Source organism: Rhinoraja longicauda, chromosome 25 (assembly GCF_053455715.1).
Source record: "Rhinoraja longicauda isolate Sanriku21f chromosome 25, sRhiLon1.1, whole genome shotgun sequence".
NCBI lineage: Eukaryota > Metazoa > Chordata > Chondrichthyes > Rajiformes > Arhynchobatidae > Rhinoraja > Rhinoraja longicauda.
The window spans coordinates 33,320,810-33,340,584 of record NC_135977.1 but is presented as its reverse complement, the minus strand read 5'-3'; positions in this window follow the sequence as shown (position 1 = coordinate 33,340,584).

Here is a 19,775-nt window from a genome sequence, read left to right as displayed (position 1 = left end):
CCTCCCCTCCCCCACTCACTCCCTCCACCCCCCCTCAACCCTCCTTATCCCCCCTCCTCCCCCCGTCCCGCTCACCCACTCCATCCCCCCTCAACTGCCCTTATCCCCCCTCCTCTCCTTCCCTCCACTCATCACTCCATCCCCCCTGGACCCCCCATATCCCCCCTCCTCCCCCCTCCCTCCCCCCACTTACTCACTCCACCCCCCCTCAACCCTCCTTATCCCCTTCACCTCCCCCCCCACTCACCCACTCCATCCCCCCTCAACCCTCCTCCTCCTCTCCCTCTTACCCCCACTCACCCACTCCATCCTCCCTCAATCCCGTTATCCCCCCTCCCCTCCCCCCTCCCCGCCCCCCTCACCCACTACTGCAGTGTGCAATGATTCAATGATATTGACAGAGAACAATGGCAAATCCAAAGTAAATGAAGTCAACGCAATGTCAACACAGGAGGTGACCACTTAGCTTGTCAAGTCTGGGCTGCAGTTGCTGCCAACCTCCCCACAACCACACCTATTTACTGGAATGCTCCTTCTCAGACCCAAAATGGTGGCGCTGCCCTAGCAGCTGCGGCTTACCTGCGGTCCGTTTGTCTTTGTGTTTTTGTTGTTTTTTTTTGTCTTAGTTGTAGTTGTGATGTTGTGTTTTTGTGTTTGTGTACTATGTGTGTGTGTGGGGGGGAGGGGGGGAACTGTAAAATTGTAAATGTGTCCCTTCCGAACGGAGACCCGACCTTTGTTTTCTGGGTGTTGTCTCCGTTCCTGCTGCGGCCTACCAACGGCCCAACTCCTGGAGCTGGCGGCCTCCAGGGCTCTGGTTCGCAGTGTAAGCTCACCATCAGCGGAGCCGACCGGACTCACCATCAGCGGAGCCGGCCGTCCTCGGAGGCTGCGGGAGCGGCTGCGACTCGCCTTCGGCTCGGGCCGCGTGGATGCTGACATCGGGAGCTCTGGCAGCGGCAGTGTGTTCGCCCGCCCCGGATCGCGGGGCTTGGGTCGGCCCGCCGCGGACATTTCACCGTCCGGCGTGGCCTGAAATAGGCCGCGGGATTGGCTTCAATGTCGGGAGCCACGACCGCCCCGACGTGCAACGGCAGCGGCAGCATGTTCGCCCGCCCCGAATCGCGGGGCTCGGGTCGGCCCGCTGCGGACCTTTCACCGTCCGGCGCGGCCTGGAACGTGGTTACGACAACAGCCTGACCGTGGGAGAAGACGGCAGGGGAAGAGAAAAGACATTCTGGCCTTCCATCACAGTGAGGGGGGGACTGGAAGAGGCTCACTGTGATGGATGTTTCTTTTTTTTGTGTTGGTTGGGGTTGTGTAATTTGCTTATTTTATTGCTTTTATTGTTGGACTGTGGGTGACTGAAATAAAGATATCCTATCCTATCCAATTTGTGTTCAACCTTCCAGTGTATAAATCCGCCAGCTGTACCTGCACTTTATCCACTGGGGTTTACATCTAACCTATAAGTTCAGAATCAGAATCAGAATCAGAATCAGAATCAGAATGGCCTTTATTGTCGTCCAAAAAAAACAAGTCTTTTGGGCGAAATTCCATTACCCACAGTCCAACAATAAGAGCAATAAAAATAAGCAATAACACACACAATCACAAACCAACACAAAACAACAAAAAAAGAAACATCCATCACAGTGAGTCTCCTCCAGTCACCTCCTTACTGTGATGGAAGGCCAGAATGTCTTTTCTCTTCCCTGCCGTTTTCTCCTGCGGTCAGGCTGTTGAAATTGCCACGTCGGGGCGGTCGGGGCTCCCGACATTGAAGCCCCCGCCGGGTGGAGAAAATCCCGCGGCCTATTCCAGGCCGCGCCGGACAGTGAAAGGTCCGCGGTGGGCTGACCCAAGCCCCACGATTTGGGGCGGGCGATTGGAGGTGGTGGACACAAAAAGCTGGAGTAACTCAGCGGGACAGGCAGCATCTCTGGAGAGAAGGAATGGGCGACGCTTTCAGCCGAGACTCTTCTTCAGACTGAGAGTCAGGGGAGAGGGAGACGCAAAGATAAGGAAGGGTGAGGTGTGAAAACGAGACATCAAAAGAGATGCAGTTCATGGAAAATGTGGGATAGATCATTGATAACTTGGAGAAGGTGACAACAAAGCAAACAGAGATACAATGTAATCGGGGACTGTCAGACTGGTCGGAGAACTGGGAAGTGGGAGGGATGGAGAGAGAGGGAAAGCAAGGGTTACTTGAAATTAGAGAAGCCAATGTCCAAACTGCCCAAGTGAAATATGTTCCTCCAATGTGCGCTGGGCCTCACTCTGACGATGGAGGTGGTGTGGCTTGTTACGTGACAGACATCTTGTGAGTAGCACAATGGCAGCACTTGTCTCAAATATGTTTTGTTGCATTGGTTCAGCAAGAGTTAATATCCCACTGTCAGAAGCACATCCAGCGCTCTGTGCACTAGGTGACTCAGTGACTGCAGCTGAGACTCTCAGGCCTCAGGGAGGCTGCAGAGAACTGTTGCAATCTGTCCACAACAGCTGCTCCACTCCTCATCAGTCAACGTTCCCATCGCTCGCACCCAGCAGCTAAACGCAGGGGATTAGTAAACCCTGGAGGCACCGATCCTGCCCTGGGAATGGGACAATTACATGTAAGGGAAGAATGAAACGAAATCTTTTTAATGGCCAGTGAAATGGAGGATAAATGAATCAACTGAATAAAATGTACAATAACTTACAGCAAAGCAGTAATAATGTTGTTTAAACGGTTACGTCACAGCGTAGTGACTCTTTTGGCGCTGGTCCCAGGAGAGGATCCACTATCATCTAATACAATCACCCTCCCTTTTCTAATCTCGCTTCTACCTGTAAATCGATACCCATTCTACTTGAGAAGAGACACAAAGTGCTGGAGTAACTCAGCGGGTCAGGCAGCATCTCTGGAGAAAAGGAATAGGTGGCGTTTCGGGTCGAGACCCTTCTTCAGACCCGAATCTACTGATCTACTGAGTTACTCCAGCTTTTTGTGTCTATGTTCGGTGTAAACCCGCATCTGCAGTTCCTTCCAACACCTATTGTACATGAGTTTTGCTTGATTGTATTTATGTACAGGTTTAACTGATTTGACAGGGTAGCATGCAAGACACAGCTTTTTTACTGTACCTCGATACACATGACAATAAGAACCCTAAACCAATATCCCCTTACTTCATCACATATTTCCTGCTGCTCCACAGATGCCTCAGCTCTTTAAATCAGAATCAGGATAGAATCAAAATAATCAGAATCAGAATAACCTTTATTGTCATCCACAAAAACAAGTCTTTTGGACGAAATTTCGTCACCCACAGTCCAACAATAAGAGCAATAAAAATAAGCAATAACACACACTATAATAACACACGCAATAACACAAACCAACACAAAACAAAAAAAAGGAAACATCCATCACAGTGAGTCTCCTCCAGTCTCCTCCTCACTGCGATGGAAGGCCAGAATGTCTTTTCTCTTCCCCTGCCGTCTTCTCCCGCGGTCAGGCTGTTGAAGTTGCCACGTTCCAGGCCGCGCCGGACGGTGAAAGGTCCGCAGTGGGCCGACCCAAGCCCCGCGATCCGGGGCGGGCGAACACGCTGCCGCTGCCGGAGCTCCCGATGTCGGCCCCCACCCAGGGGCTGTGAGCTTCCGATATCCACGAGGCCCGCAGCCGAAGCCTCCGGAGCCTCCGAAGGCGAGTCGCAGCTGCTCCCGCAGCGCCACCACAGCCTCCGAAGGCAGCCAGCTCCGCAGATGGTGAGTCCGGTCCGTGGGCTCTGCGAACCAGAGCCCCAGGTGGTCCCAGCTGGACGCCACCATCTCCAGGTGTTTGGCCGATGGTAGGCCGCAGCGGGAACGGAGACACCACCTAGAAAACAAAGGTCGGGTCTCTGTTCGGAAGAGACAATTTTACAGTCCCCCCCCCCCCCCACATCGTACACAACCACAAAAAACACTACATCACATCTAAACACTACAATTAAGACAAAAAACAACAAAAAACACAAAAGACAAACGGACTGCAGGTGAACTGCAGTTGCTGCACAGCGCCGACATTTTGAGCCATCAAAGCCTAAAAGTGGAAAAATAAAGGATGAGCACAGGTGTCTTGGGTTATGGGGAAAAGGCAGGAGAATGGGGTTGGGAGGGAGAGATACTGTAGAACAGCCATGATTGAATGGCGGAGTAGACTTGATGGGCCAAATGGCCTAATTCTGCTCCTATCACTTATGAATTTATGAGCTTATGAATTCATGAAAGATTAGGTGACCTTTAAACTGGAGTCAAAGTGGCACTGACGGTCAATGTGGCCCCAAAAACTGCAATGCACCATTCCCAAAGATCAAATGCTGTAACTGACCACTGAGTTATGCTTGCAAGCTTCTCTCAACAACAGAAAATCTATCAAGTGCCTGAACAAATCTGATGCATAAACATTGTTCACTGAAGACCTCAGGTGTTGCAAATTGAAGCTAAGGGACCATTTTCTGGCTCAAGTGAAGTTTCTTTGGGTTTGTGTCAGGAGATAGTTTTTAAATAAGCGAGTTTGGTATTACAACTGTGCATGCATGAGCTTGCCCAGGTCATGGGTCATTCGGGATGAACATTCTCGCCAGCTGAGCTACTGTGTGTATACATTACGATCAATAATTGCTTTGACATGCTTTTCATACGTATTTTCCAGTTTTGCTTCTTTGAGGTATGAAAATACTGCTTTCTAAACTATTGACTAGGTGTATTTATGGTTCATTTGTACAAAACTACGATGATTTGGCGGTTTTATTGGCTTTTCCTTGGGGTGGGCGATCATCTGATACACACATTGTTAGGAAGAGTGGATTTTTGAACAGTTGATCCTGGGGATTGCATAATGGCGGAGAGAGGATTTCCCATTCAGGAAGACTTGATGTTTAGAGATTCCCCCTCCTTCCCAGCGGTGGTTATCAGCAAATGACCAGAGAAAAAGTACACTAAACAAAGATGGTTGCCAATGTCCGCATTCATGTTGTCCGCATTCATGTTGTCCGCATTCATGTTGTCCGCATTCATGTTGTCCGCATTCATGTTGTCCGCATTCATGTTGTCCGCATTAGGTCGTCCAAAGTGGTTTAACATCCTGAGAAACACTTTACCCATCACTTTAGTTCCGCATATTGATGATATTTTCACCGTCTGTGCAGCATTATGTAATTTACTGCCTCCATTGTAGTGCAAATGAGATGTTGTTGCACTTGCAGATTAGAAGTTCAACTTTATGTTCAACCAGATTTGATATGAACTGAAATCTAGAACTTGCCGAGTTTGCAACATGTACATTTCAACTCAATCAGAGCTTTACATCTCTTACATCGGCCCCATAGCAGAAGCCTCCACGTGGCGGGGCTGGAGACTGGAAGTGTCCTGAGCTAATTCTGCTACCACCATCATCTACTGTACAAGTGATGGCTCCCACTGATTGTCGCCGGAAGCTTGCGCCATTTTCAGGACGGAAGATGACAGCGATGTAACATTTGAAACATGGATGATGGACATGAAAGAAGAAGCTCTCCCTTACATCGTACTTATTTTGCAAAACAGTTTTGTTATCACCATGTATCTATATAGAGCTCATTTATTGCGTTTAATTCACAGTATACAAACTGGTAGATTGTTTTCTGACAGTATGACAGAACTGAACTATACGTTTAGTTTGTGAAGGCCCAGTGTAGTTGCATTTGCATGAACAATTTTTAGAGAATTTGTTTTTTCAAGCCACAATGACAATTTACTGATAGTTGTACTGTATGTGTGGCTGGATCAGTTCCAGGATGCATGTCGGGATCTTGTTTTGCATATCTGCTGTGTAGCTTTTAATAATTCTTCATGTAGAGATAAAATGTTGGGGAAAATCATAATGCTCTGGAACTGATAAAAACATGTGAGATGAATATTTAGGAGGTGGCGTGTCATGGTTGTTGTACACGTGATAGAGGGTTGCTGGCTAGCATTTGGAGGGGGGGGGAATATGGGGATTATTTCTCAGACAATCAACCATCATTCTTGCAGATATTCAAGTGAAAGAACATATAACTCTCAGCACATTCGGCAAACTTCCTCGTAGTTCAATACAATACACATCTCAATCAGTAAATGTACAGAAGTTCATACAACTCTTAATTTCATTCATTACATTTAATCATTTATTAACCTTTGTTTCAGTGTACATTAGCCATTGTTACATGTATATGTTTAGAAGTAGTCACACATATGCATAGTACTTATGTCGAGTTGCATCTCAAAACTACAAATTGATATTGACTTTGTTTCAAGTAAACAAAATTAAAATGTATGGTATATACCATAAACATCAAGTTAACCCATCTCTTATTACTTAGACCAAAAACTCAGACCGAAAATGTTATTTTTGCACAGAGTTCCAATCTTTCCTCATATGACAGTCCCGCCATCCCGGGAACCTACACTGCACTGCCTCAATAGCAAGGAAGTCCTTCCTCAAATTAGGAGTCTAAAAACTGCACACAATACTCCAGATGTGATCTCATCAGGGCCCTATACAACTGCAGAAGGACTTCTTTACTCCTATACTCAAATCCTCTTGTTATGAAGGCCATCATGCCATTAGCTTTCTTCACTGCCTGCTGTACCTGCATGTTTACTTTCAATGACTGTTGTACAAGGACACCCAGGTAGCATTACACTTCTCTTTTACCTAATCTGACACCATTGAGATAATAATCTGCCTCCTTGTTTTTGCCACCAAAGTGGATAACCTCACATTTATCTACATTATTCTGCATCTGCCGTGCATCTGCCCACTCACTCAACCTGTCTAAGTCACCCTGCAACCTCCTAATATCCTCCTCATAGTTCACACTGCCACCCAGCTTTGTGTCATCTGCAAATTTGCAGTTCTGCCCAATACGTTCACACAGTACTACAGTACTACTACGCCGAATAAGTACACAGTTTATACAGCACTGCATTTGTGATCACTAGCAATGCTCTTTCTTTGTCCCGAATGACCTTTGACAAATAATAATAATAACAATAATAACAATAATACATCTCATTTGTATAGCGCTTTTCTGGAAACTCAAAGACGCTTTACAGAGTAAGTAAAACATAAAAATAAATAAATAAACAAACAAAAAAAGGAAGGATAAGGAGAAGTGACGGTGAGTGGTTGAAGGCAGTGCTGAACAGGTGAGACTTCAGTGATGTTTTGAATGTGGTGAGTGAGGAGGAGTCTCTGACGGTTTGAGGTAGTGAGTTCCAGAGGGTGGGAGCAGCGATGGAGAAAGCCCTGTCCCCCCAGGATCTGAGTTTGGTCCAGATGGGGGGGGGGGGGACGACGACGACAGAGGGTTAGCAGCAGCAGAGCGGAGGGTGCGGGTTGGAGTGTGTCTGTGGAGGAGGTCAGTCAGGTAGGATGGGGCTAGGTTATGGAGGGTTTTGTAGGTCATGAGGAGGATTTTGTACTGGATTCTCTGGGGGATGGGGAGCCAGTGGAGCTTGTAAAGGACGGGGGTGATGTAGTCACGGGTCGGGGAGTGGGTGAGTAGACGGGCAGCGGAGTTCTGGATGTATTGGAGTTTATTGATGATTTTTGAGGGTGAACCATAGAGGAGGCTGTTACAGTAATTTCATGATTCCTTGCACGCGCAAGATACTAAACTTTGTGACTTCTGATCTCTGAAGAAGAGCTCCTCTTTTATTTCAAAGACAAAATCTCCTACATTTTGTTTATCAGCTTCTTTTGTCTTTCCCTATTTAGATTTGAGGCTACGTCACCACATAATGACTCCATCAGAAAGTTCACTGATCATAAACCGTTATAACACTCCTGATCATTCAGCCCTGTGCTTGTGATTAAAGAGCAAATTAAGCATGTGCCTATAAACCATCCCATACTGAGACAAACTTCAACTGTTGCTGGAGTGCTAACACGGTGAATGACATGGAACATGGTGGCCTTCCAGTGTAAGGACAGGTCCACAAGCAACTGCTGCCGACTAGCACATTTCCAAAGTGTGGGAAGGGCATCACGGTGGCGCAGCGGTAGAGTTGCTGCCCAACAGCCACCGGTTTCCACCCCCTCTCCAAAGACGTACAGGTTAGTAGGGCATCACGGTGGCGCAGCGGTAGAGTTGCTGCCCAACAGCCACCGGTTTCCACCCCCTCTCCAAAGACGTACAGGTTAGTAGGGCAGCACGGTGGCACAGCGGTAGAGTTGCTGCCTAACAGCCACCGGTTTCCACACACACTCCAAAGACGTACAGGTTTGTAGGTTAATTGGCTTGGTATAAGTGCAAATTGTCCCCATTGTGTGTAGGATAGTGTTAATGTGTGGGGATCGCTGGTCGGCATGGACTGGGTGGGCCGAAGGGCCTGTTTCTGCGCTAGATCTATAAACTAAACAAAGCTACATGCGGAGCGATGCACTGAAGCTCAGTGCAGCCATCACAAAGGCTTTATTGTGAAGGACTGTGGTCCAGGACACTGTCATGTTGGACACTGGGCCTGTGTAACAGCCTCTCAAACGCTCTGTATTGTTTAGGGAGGAAACCGGAGTGCCATTGACACATTTGTAAGAGAATGTGTGCAATGATTGTAAAGTGAATGTCGGGAAAGGCCTGTCCCAATTGTAGTTATTGTATATAGTATGAATAATGTATATTTATGAAATTTTAAAAAATGAACTGAAGCCAGGCTCCCATAACACTTTGTGGAATTCTCTGCCAATTTGTGGAATTCTCTGCCACAGAGGGCAGTGGAGGCCAACTCACTGGATGGATTTAAAAGAGAGTTAGATAGAGCTCTAGGGGCTAGTGGTATCAAGGGATAAGGGGAGAAGGCAGCTACGGGTTACTGATTGTGGATGATCAGTCATGATCACAATGAATGGCGGTGCTGGCTCGAAGGGCCAAATAGCCTCCTCCTGCACCTATTTTCTATGTTTCTATGTTTCTTTAGTCTCAACATCACCTGCCCATCATTTGCATGATCGGGCCATGGGACAAATTCACTTTGCTCATGGCAGATTATGCCGAGTTTCATTCAAGGCAATGAAGGTTTCTAAATAATTATATCATGAATTATTGGAGTTTTTACTGCACTGATTTAATTTGGCTCTTCATTTCTGCTTCTTTTCTCTCTGATTTTACTCACCGTCGTCCCTTTGGTGCTAATGGAAGAAGTTTCATTGAAATCGGTGTTATATTTTTTAAGTTATTCACATTTTAAAGTTTAAATCTATCTCTGAATTATGATAGGGAAATAAAGAGCAAAGGATAGAGTGAAGGGGAGAGGGGATTGAAAAAAGGAACACATGTGCATTTAACTAACCCAGTGTGACACAAACAACTTCCATCTGTAAATGCCATGCTTTGCAACATTCCACAAATTGCAACGAGATCGTGATAATTTGCTCACGTTAGTAATGTTGTTTGAAGTGCGTCTATTTGGCAGAACATAGAAACATAGAAAATAGGTGCAGGTGGAGGGCATTTGGCCCTTCGAGCCAGCTCCACCATTCATTGTGATCATGGCTGATCATCCACATTCACAGGGGTGAGCTACTCCATTCTTTTACATTCACCTGAGAAGACACCAAGGGAGCGTTTTCAGTGCGTGTAAATTGTGGTTTCACCGTCCTACAGTGTCCCAAGATGGTATTATCAAAAGAAAGTTGTCACTGAAGAGATGTTAGTTCATTTTAAAGAGGTATATTTAATGAGTTTGTGGAAGGAGAGAGTTGCAAAGGGGAAAGGGGTTAGAGTGGGTTTCTCAGAAGCTAAGACAAAGGCAGCTTTCGGGTGCAGAGCAATGGGGCTCAGGAATAAATGTGAGGGGGGAGAGACTGAGCACAAAGGTGTTGGAGTTTTGCCGAGCTGGAAGAAGCCATAAAGGTGTGTAGTGGCAAGCCCCATTTAGAGATATAACCACGAGGATGGAAATTTACACACTGGCTACAAAAGATTTGGGTAAAACTCCTGTCAAGCAAGTTTGACAATGACATTGAATGAAACTGGTTTTATGCACATCATCAATACATACCCCATGTAGACTCCAGGCACTCTCATTTTCTGGGAAATTTATTGCGTCATTAATAGATAAGTCCCTGAGGATTCTTTCCTCTTTTTTTAAATAAGTGCATTTGGATAGCAGTAAAAGGATAAGTCCAAGTCAGCATGGATTTATGAAAGGGAAATCATGCTTGACTAATCTTCTGGAATTTTTTGAGGATGTGACAAGTAAAATGGATAAAGGGGAGCCAGTGGATGTAGTGTATCTGGACTTTCAGAAAGCCTTTGATAAGGTCCCGCACGGGAGATTGGTGACTAAAATTAGAGCACATGGTATTGGGGGTAGGGTGTTGACATGGATAGAGAATTGGTTGGCAGACAGGAAGCAAAGAGTAGGAGTAAACGGGTCCTTTTCAGAATGGCAGGCAGTGGCGAGTGGAGTGCCGCAAGGCTCGGTGTTGGGGCCGCAACTGTTTAACATATATATTAATGATTTGGAAGAGGGAATTAGAAGCAACACTAGCAAGTTTGTGGATGACACAAAGCTGGGTGGTAGTGTAAACTGTGAAGAGGATGTTAGGAGGTTGCAGGGTGACCTGGACAGGTTGAGTGAATGGGCAGATGCGTGGCAGATACAGTATAATATAGATAAATGTGAGGTTATCTACTTTGGCTTCAAAAACAAGGAGGCAGATTATTATTTCAATGGAGTTAGGTTAGGTAAGGGGGAGGTGCAGCGTGACCTGGGTGTCCTTGTACACCAGTCACTGAAAGTTGGCGTGCAGGTACAGCAGGCAGTGAAGAAAGCTAATGGCATGTTGGCCTTCATAACGAGAGGATTTCAGTATAGGAGTAAAGAGGTTCTTCTGCAGTTATAAAGGGCCCTGGTAAGACCACATCTGGAGTATTGTGTACCATTTTGGTCTCCTAATTTGAGGAAGGACATCCTTTTAATTGAGGCAGTGCGGCATAGGTTCACGCGATTGATCCCTGGGATGGCCGGACTGTCATATGAGGAAAGATTGAAAAGACTAGACTTGTATTCACTGGGGTTTTGAAGGATGAGAGGGGATCTTATAGAGACATATAAAATTATAAAAGGACTGGACAAGCTAGATGCAGGAAAAATGTTCCCAATATTGGGCGAGTCCAGAACCAGGGGCCACAGTCTTAGAATAAAGGGGAGGCCATTTAAAACTGAGGTGAGAAGGAACTTTTTCACCCAGAGAGTTGTGAATTTGTGGAATTCTCTGCCACAGAGGACAGTGGAAGCCAAATCACTGGATGTATTTAAGAGAGAATTAGATAGAGCTCTATGGGCTAGTGGAATCAAGGGATATGGGGCGAAGGCAGGCACAGGTTACTGATTGTGGATGATCAGCCATGATCACAATGAATGGCGGTGCTGGCTCGAGGGGCCGAATGGCCTCCTCCTGCACCTATTTTCTATGTTTCTATGTTTCTTAAGTGGCACTCTCTGAGTAAATTGACTTTGTTTGGCATAGAACAGGTTGTTGATCAAACCATTAATCCAAAAGTTAATGCAAAGTTAGCAGTAACTATTATCAGTTTCATATTTGTCAGGAATCCAATGTGGATGGACACAAAATGCTGGAGTAACTCAGCGGGACAAGCAGCATCTCTGGAATAGGTGATGTTTTGGGTCAAGACATTTCTTCAGACTGGTTAGGGATAAGGGAAACGAGAGATATAGGTGATGATGTAGAGAGATAAAGAACAATGATTGAAAGATATGCAAAAATGTAACGATGATAAAGGAAACAGGCCCTTGTTAGCTGTTTGTTAGGTGAAAATGAGAAGCTAGTGTACCTTGGGTGGGGGAGGGATGGAAAGAGAGGGAATGCCGGGGCTACCTGAAGTGACAGAAATCAATATTCATACCACTGGGCTGTAAGCTGCCCAAGAAAAATATGAGATGCTGTTCCTCCAGTTTGCGTTTGGCCTCACTCTGACAATCGAGGAGCCTAGGACAGAAAGGTTTGTGTGGGAACGGGAAGGAGAATTAAAGTGTTTAGCAACCGGGAGATCAGGTAGGTTCACGCGGGCTGAGCAAAAAGTGTTCAGCGAAACAATCGGCCAGTCTATGTTTGGTCTCACCGATGTGTAAGAGTCCACATCTTGAACAATGGGTTGGGGGAGGTGCAAGTGAACCTCTGCTTAATCTGAAATGACTGTCGGGGTCCCTGGACAGAGTCGAGGGAGGAGGTATAGCGACAGGTGTTGCATCTTCTGCGGTTGCAGGGGTAGGTACCTGGGGAGGGGGTGGTTTGGGTGGGAAGGGATGAGTTGACCAGGGAGTTGTGGATGGAACGGTCTCTGCGGAAGGCAGAAAGGGGTGCAGATGGGAAGATGTGGCCAGTGGTGGGATCCCGTTGGAGGTGGCGAAACTGGTGGAGGATTATGTATTGTATGTGACGGCTGATGTGGGTGGAAGGTGAGGACTAGGGGGACTCTGTCTCTGTTGTGACTAGGGGGAGGGGGAGCAAGGGGGGAGCTGCGGGGTACCGAGGAGACACGAGTGAGGGCCTCATCTATGATGGGAGTGGGGAACCCCCATTCCCTAAAGAATGAGAACATCTCGGATCCCCAGTATGGAACACCTCATCTTGGGCGCAGATGCGGCGTAGACGGAGGGATTGGGAGTAGGGGATAGAGTCTTTGCTGGAAGCAGGGTGGGAAGAAGTGTAATCGAGATAGTTGTGGGAGTCCGTGGGTTTGTAGTAGATGTCAGTTGATAGTACAGGTGCTCCCCGACTAACGATGCTTCGACTTACCATATTTCGACTTTACAACGGTGCAAACGCTGGGCAACGGCAACGAGCCGCAGCTCGCTTCTGGCCTCGCGACCAGGTGCATTAATGCATTTCGACGTATGATATTTTCGGTTTGCGATGGGTTTATCGGAAAGTAACCCCGTTGTAAGTTGAGGTGCACCTGTATCTCCTGTGATGGAGACTGAGATCAGGAAAGGGGAGGGAGGTGTCGGAGAAGGTCAAAGTAAATTTGATTGCAGGATGGAAATTGGTGGTGAAGTTGATGAAGTCCATGTAACGGGGGTTGAGTTCAGGGATGGGGCCAGTGTACGCCTGGAACAGGTGTTGTTCTATGTGCCCTACAAAGAGGCAGGCATTGCTGGGGCCCATGCAGGTGCCCATGGTTGCGCCTTAGACGGAAGATTGCACTTCACATTGTTAACAAGGAGTGGTGGGATTGGGTGGGATTGGGTGGGACTTGCAGCAGAAGGGTGGCGTTATACTGAATACCTGATAATGAAATTAATAAACTCAGGTTTACTCTTATATTTTCCTTCCTTTCCCTGTTCTTTCCAAAATGGATTAATTAAATGATTAACAACATTCAGGCACAATTACCTCTAAACTGAGAACATGTTTGTATGATGGTGACATTTTGTAATTGCTCAGTACAGAGACTACAGTGTAGGAAGGAACTGCAGATGCTGGTTTACACCGAAGATAGACACAACACGCTGGAGTAACTCAGCGGGACAGGCAGCATCTCTGGAGAGAAGGAATGGATGACGTTTCGGGTCGAGACCCTTCTCCAGACTGATTGCAGTAGGGAGAATGGGGAAAAAAACCCATTCGAAGCGAAAAGAGGCAGGACAAATCAGTTTGAAGAAGGGTCTCGACCCGAAACGTCACTCCAGAGATGCTGCCTGTCCTGCTGAGTTACTCCAGCATTTTGTGTCTACCTTCGATTTAAACCAGCATCTGCAGTTCTTTCCTACACGTATACTCAGGCATGTTTGTGAGCCTGCTAGGGGTGAACTGGAGGTGTGACACCAATAACAGCAGCAGTGCTGACACTGATAGAGTGCTGTGGAGGTAATGGTGCACTGAACTTCTTTGTGTTATTCTCATACAAGTTTATGACCAGGGTCAAGCATATTCCACGTGGGTAGCTTACAATGGTATGAACGTTGAATCAACTAACAAAGTCTTATTAAACAGCTCCATTTTCCTCAAACTGATTTCATGCAGCCCCTAAGACCAGGTGTACGGCAGGGTGGGGTGTGGATTGGCCAGGATTGTGTGGATACGAACAACCTGGCAATATTTCACCCTCTCCTGATGGGAAACAGGTCAGCTCAGTCCACTGCCCACCGAATGGGTTTCCAACTCTGCAATAAGAAACCATTGAAGCATTGTTGCATCTAATCAGTAAAGTGATGGTTTCAGCTGCTCCGCGAGCTCTCTAACCTGCTGATTCAGGATGGAATCATTAAACCTGCACTCCTGGCAACTGGATAACTGATGGGTGGGTCTATAAACCGCAGGATTTGCCAGCACTTTACTCTGCTGATTTAACTAAACTGCAAAGATAGTGAAATGAAATGCGAATGGCAGCAGTCCAATATGTACACAAGCAAAGTTCATTAATCCATCCCTGGTCATAATACTCGACTCTCCATAATTTGTCCCTTCCAAGATTGTGGCTTACCAAGTAGGGCATAGCACACTGGTGTTACATATTACCATCTCCAATGAAAGATTTATTTAATTATGTTCTAAGCCAGAAGGTTGTAGCTCCTAGCCTTACTCCAATTGTAGATCCCAATCAGGTTTGTTTTTTTTGGTGCATAATCAGCAGAAATCTGCACTGCCAGAGATGTTGTCCTTTATTTGAGACTAGACCAAGTGGACAGTTGGGCCCAAACCTCTCCTGCAGTACCCTCTCCTCTCCCCCTCCCCCCCCTCCCCGCTCCCTCCCCTCCCCGCCCCTCCCCTCCCCGCCCCTCCCCTTCCCGCCCCTCCCCGCTCCCTCCCCTCTCCCCTTTCCCCTTGTCCTCCCCCTTGTCCTCCACTCCGCCCCTCTTCCCCCTCCCCCTCCCTCTCCCCATTCCCCTCCCCCCTTCCCCTCCCCCTTCCCCTCCCCTTTCCCCTCCCCTTCCCCTTCTCCTCCCCCCAGTCCATCCCCCTCAACCCCCCTTATCCTACTTCCTCCTACTTCCTCCCCCTCCCTCCCTCCCTCCCTCCCTCCCCCCTCCCTCCCACCCACCTCACTCCCTCCATCCCTCCCCCCTCCCTCCCTAGGAGATAGATTTAAACTTTAAAATGTGAATAACTTTAAAAATATAACACCGATTTCAATGAAACCTCTTCCATTAGTACTAAAGGGATGACGGTGAGTAAGGTGGGCCTGAACTTGTTGCGCTATCGTGTACCGTTTTGGCTGTAGTTCAGGAACAAACAAACAAACATACATGAGTTTTAGTATATAGATTATATTTCTTTGTGCATAAAAGGGGAGCCAATTGGCCCACCAAGTCTGTGCTGGCATTTGGAGGGGCATAGTAACACAGTGGTAGAGTTGCTGCCTTACAGCGCCGGAGACTCGGGTTCGATCCCAACTACCATATAACCATATATAACCATATAACAACTACAGCACGGAAACAGGCCCGTTCGGCCCTACCAGTCCACGCCGACCACTCTCCCTGACCTAGTCTCATCTACCTGCACTCAGACCATAACCCTCTAATCCCTTCTTATCCATATACCTATCCAATTTACTCTTAAATAATAAAATCGAGCCTGCCTCCACCACTTCCACCGGAAGCCCATTCCATACAGCCACCACCCTCTGAGTAAAGAAGTTACCCCTCATGTTACCCCTAAACTTTTGTCCTGTAATTCTGAAGCTATGTCCCCTTGTTGGAATCTTCCCCACTCTCAAAGGGAAAAGCCTACCCATGTCAACTCTGTCCGTCCCTCTCAAAATTTTAAAAACCTCTACGAATGCTGTCTGTATGCAGTTTGTACGTTCTCCCCGTGACTGCGTGGGTTTTCTCCAAAGACGTACAGGTTTGTAGGTTAATTGGCGTGGTATAATTGTAAATTGTCTCTAGTGTGTGTAGGATTAATGTGCGGGGATCGCCGGTCCATGAGGACTCGGTGGGCCAAAGGGCCTGGTTCTGCACTGTATCTCTAATCTAAACTGAACTAACCTGGTTTACAGAGCAATCCCATTACACTACTAATTTCCCATGAAGTCTAATCTCTCCACACATTCTCCCCCATCAGCTCGCTCTGCTTCAACCATTGACTATCAGACCAGGATCAATTTGCAGTGCCAACTACCCGACCCCATGTCTTTGGGATATGTGATGAAACTGGAGCTCCTGGGGGAAGCTCTCATGGTCACGGAGAGAATGTGCAAACTGCACACGGACAGAATTGGAGCCCAGGCTGGAGCCAGGTCACCAGCGTTTGAAGGCAGCAGCTGTTCTGACTGTGCTTCAGTACGCTGCCTTGTACCTTCTCTAGTTGGATAGTCATTAGAAATGCCATGTTATTTTCCAATATTATTGCCCTGATTGACATTTATCACACAGCCTTCAATTTTAAAATAATATTTCTAATTTCTGAGATGTTGTGACACTTTGACAATAATATTTTCCCACAATGCTATGGTGATCACACTTTAAAATATTAAATTCAGTGTTGATTTCTTTAGGGAATCCTGATGAGCTTGGAGCTTGATAAAAACAAATTCCTTCCTCTATAAATAGACATCTCTGATTCCAATCTTACTGAATTCCCTCAAATTAACCTGTGCATTTAACTCTGTGTCCCATTTAATTGGGCTGTGGAAAGTTTAGTTTGGAAATACAGCGTGGAAACAGGCCCTTCGGCCCACTAAGTCCGTGCCGACCAGCGATCCCCACACACTAGCACTATCCTACACACACTAGGGACAATTTACAATTTAACTGAAGCCAATTAACCTACAAAAATGTACATCTTTGGAGTGTGGGAGGAAACCGAGGCACCCAGAGAAAACTCAAGCAGGTTACGGGGAGAACGTACAAACTCCGTTCAGACAGCACCGGTGGTCAGGGTCAAACCCGTGTCTCTGGTGCTGTAAGGCAGCAACTCTACCATTGCACCACCATGCCACCCATTGTAAAAAGTGCAAAATACAACCTCCACCTGGAGATCTCAAGATACGGTAACAATAAACACAGAAAGTTATCTGAGGTTCTTGTGTTTAGTACTAACTCTGTTTACAATTAATCGTATTGGTAACAATATTGTAGGAGGTTTGAAGAACCATAATAAATTCCTTTTACTTCGAGTGAAAAGTCATATAAATTATTGGGACAATTATGGGCGTTCTATATTTTGGCTGGTCAGAAAAGTAAAATCACATGTGGTCTGGGGAAGGAGGCTATTTCATATCCCCTTGTGACGTTGATGACTAATCAGCCTGTGGAGTCTATGCCAGATGACAGAACAATCCCATCAATTTTATTCCCCCATTAATTTTCCCTGTAACTTGTTCTCTGCATATTCCCGGTAAATTCTACCACCCAATTACACTCGAGCCAATTTACAGTGGCCGATTGAACCCACGAACCTGTGTGTCTCTGGGATGTGGAGGTAACAGGAATACTGCAAGGAAACCCACACTGTCACAGGGAGAATGTGCAACTCCACACAGACAGCAGCAGAGATTCAGAATGAAGCTGGGTGGCTGGAACAGTGGGCCAGCACTCTTCCACCTTAACCACATAGTTGTCCTCGTTAAAGTAATCGGATCCCAAATCAGCTCCGTATCAGGAAGCAAACTTTGACAGGTCATCAAGTGATAATATATATAAATGACTCAGTCCTAAAAATAGCAGGCCTAATAAAGAAGCCTGCAGATGGTATATTACATGTCTGTGCTGTTGACAGTGATGAGGAAAGGTTTAGAATGCATGACGATGAATCAGTTGGGCAGGAAAATAGCAAGTGAAATGTAATCCGGGAAAATGTGCAGTAATGCAAAGGGGTGGGTAGCAATGGGTGCAAGAAAGACAGGAATATGCAATGAATACAGAGATATTAACAGGTATGGAATAACAGACTAACTTTGAAATTATCATCCAAAGACCCTTAGCAATAGTAGTGCATGCCAAGAAGTTGGCTTAAGAGGCATACAGGATCTGAAGAAGGGTCTCGACCCTAAACGTCGCCCGTTCCTTCTCTCCAAAGATGTGCCTGTCCCGCTGAGTTACTCCAGCATTTTGTATTGTAAGAAAATAACTGCAGATGCTGGTACAAATCGAAGGTATTTATTCACAAAATGCTGGAGTAACACAGCAGGTCAGGCAGCATCTCAGGAGAGAAGGAATGGGTGACGTTTCGGGTCGAGGCCCTTCTTCAGACTGATGTCAGGGGGACGGGACAAAGGAAGGATATAGGTGGAGACAGGAAGATAGAGGAAGAACTGGGAAGGGGAGGGGAAGAGAGGGACAGAGGAACTATCTAAAGTTGGAGAAGTCAATGTTCATACCGCTGGGCTGCAAGCTGCCCAAGCGAAATATGAGGTGCTGTTCCTCCAATTTCCGGTGGGCCTCACTATGGCACTGGAGGAGGCCCATGACAGAAAGGTTAGAAAGGGAGTGGGAGGGGGAGTTGAAGTGCTCGGCCACCGGGAGGTCAGGTTGGTTAAGGCGGACTGAGCGCAGGTGTTGAGCGAAGCGATCGTCGAGCCTGCGTTTGGTTTCGCCGATGTAAAGAAGTTGACATCTAGAGCAGCGGATGCAATAGACTAGGTTGGAGGGGTGCAGAAGAACCTCTGTCTCACCTGGAAAGACTGTTTGGGTCCTTGGATGGAGTTGAGGGGGGAAGTAAAGGGGCAGGTGTTGCATCTCCTGCGGTTGCAGGGGAAAGTGCCCGGGGATGGGGTGGTTTGGGTAGGAAGGGACGAGTAGATCAGGGAGTTAAGGAGGGAACGGTCTCTGCGGAACGCAGAGAGGGGAGGGGATGGAAAGATATGGCCAGTAGTGGGGTGCCGTTGTAGGTGATGGAAATGTTGGCGGATGATTTGTTGGATACGCTGGCTGGTGGGGTGGAAGGTGAGAACGAGGGGGATTCTGTCCTTGTTACGAATGGGGGAGGGGGAGCAAGAATGGAGCTGCGGGATGTAGAAGAGACCCTAGTGAGAGCCTGATCTATAATGGAAGAGGGGAAGCCCCGTTTCCTGAAGAATGAGGACATCTCTGATGCCCTAGTGTGCCCTAGTCCAGCATTTTGTATTTATCTTTGGGATATTAGCCCATTTGAGGCAGATGATAAAACAGGGAAGTAATGCTAATACTGTGTGTTTTAAACTCTTATTTAGCTGGTATTTAGGAGTGGCACAGTGGTGTAGCGATAGAGTTGCTGCCTTACAGTTCCAGAGACCCGGGTTTGATCCTGACTACGGGCACTGTCTGTACGGAGTTTGCACGTTCTCCCCATGACGTGCGTGTGTTTTCTCCGAGAACCTTGGTTTCCTTCCACACTTCAAAGACGTACAGGTTTGTAGGTTAATTGGCTTGGTATAAATGTAAATTGTCCCGAGTGTGTGCAGGATAGTGTAAGTGTGCGGGGATCGCTGGTCGGTGTGACTCGGTGGGCCGAAGGACCTGTGTCTGCGCTGTATTTCTAAACTAAAATTATGCATCTGGAGTTCACTCACGCACCAGGCAGAGTTTTCTAAGGATACGTTGCAATTTCATACATTTTTTCTAAATTGTAAGTTTTACTCCTACTCCTGCACCTATTGTCTATTGTCTACTGAATTTGATTTCAGGTTTTATCAAAATCAGCATGGAAATAAATGTTTCAGTTTGTCTATTTGCATCCATGGGAGGAGTGCGGTTATAGGCTGATAAGGATCCACTTTGAAAGAGAGGGGCAATCATTGATTGGATTTATTACATTAATACTGTTT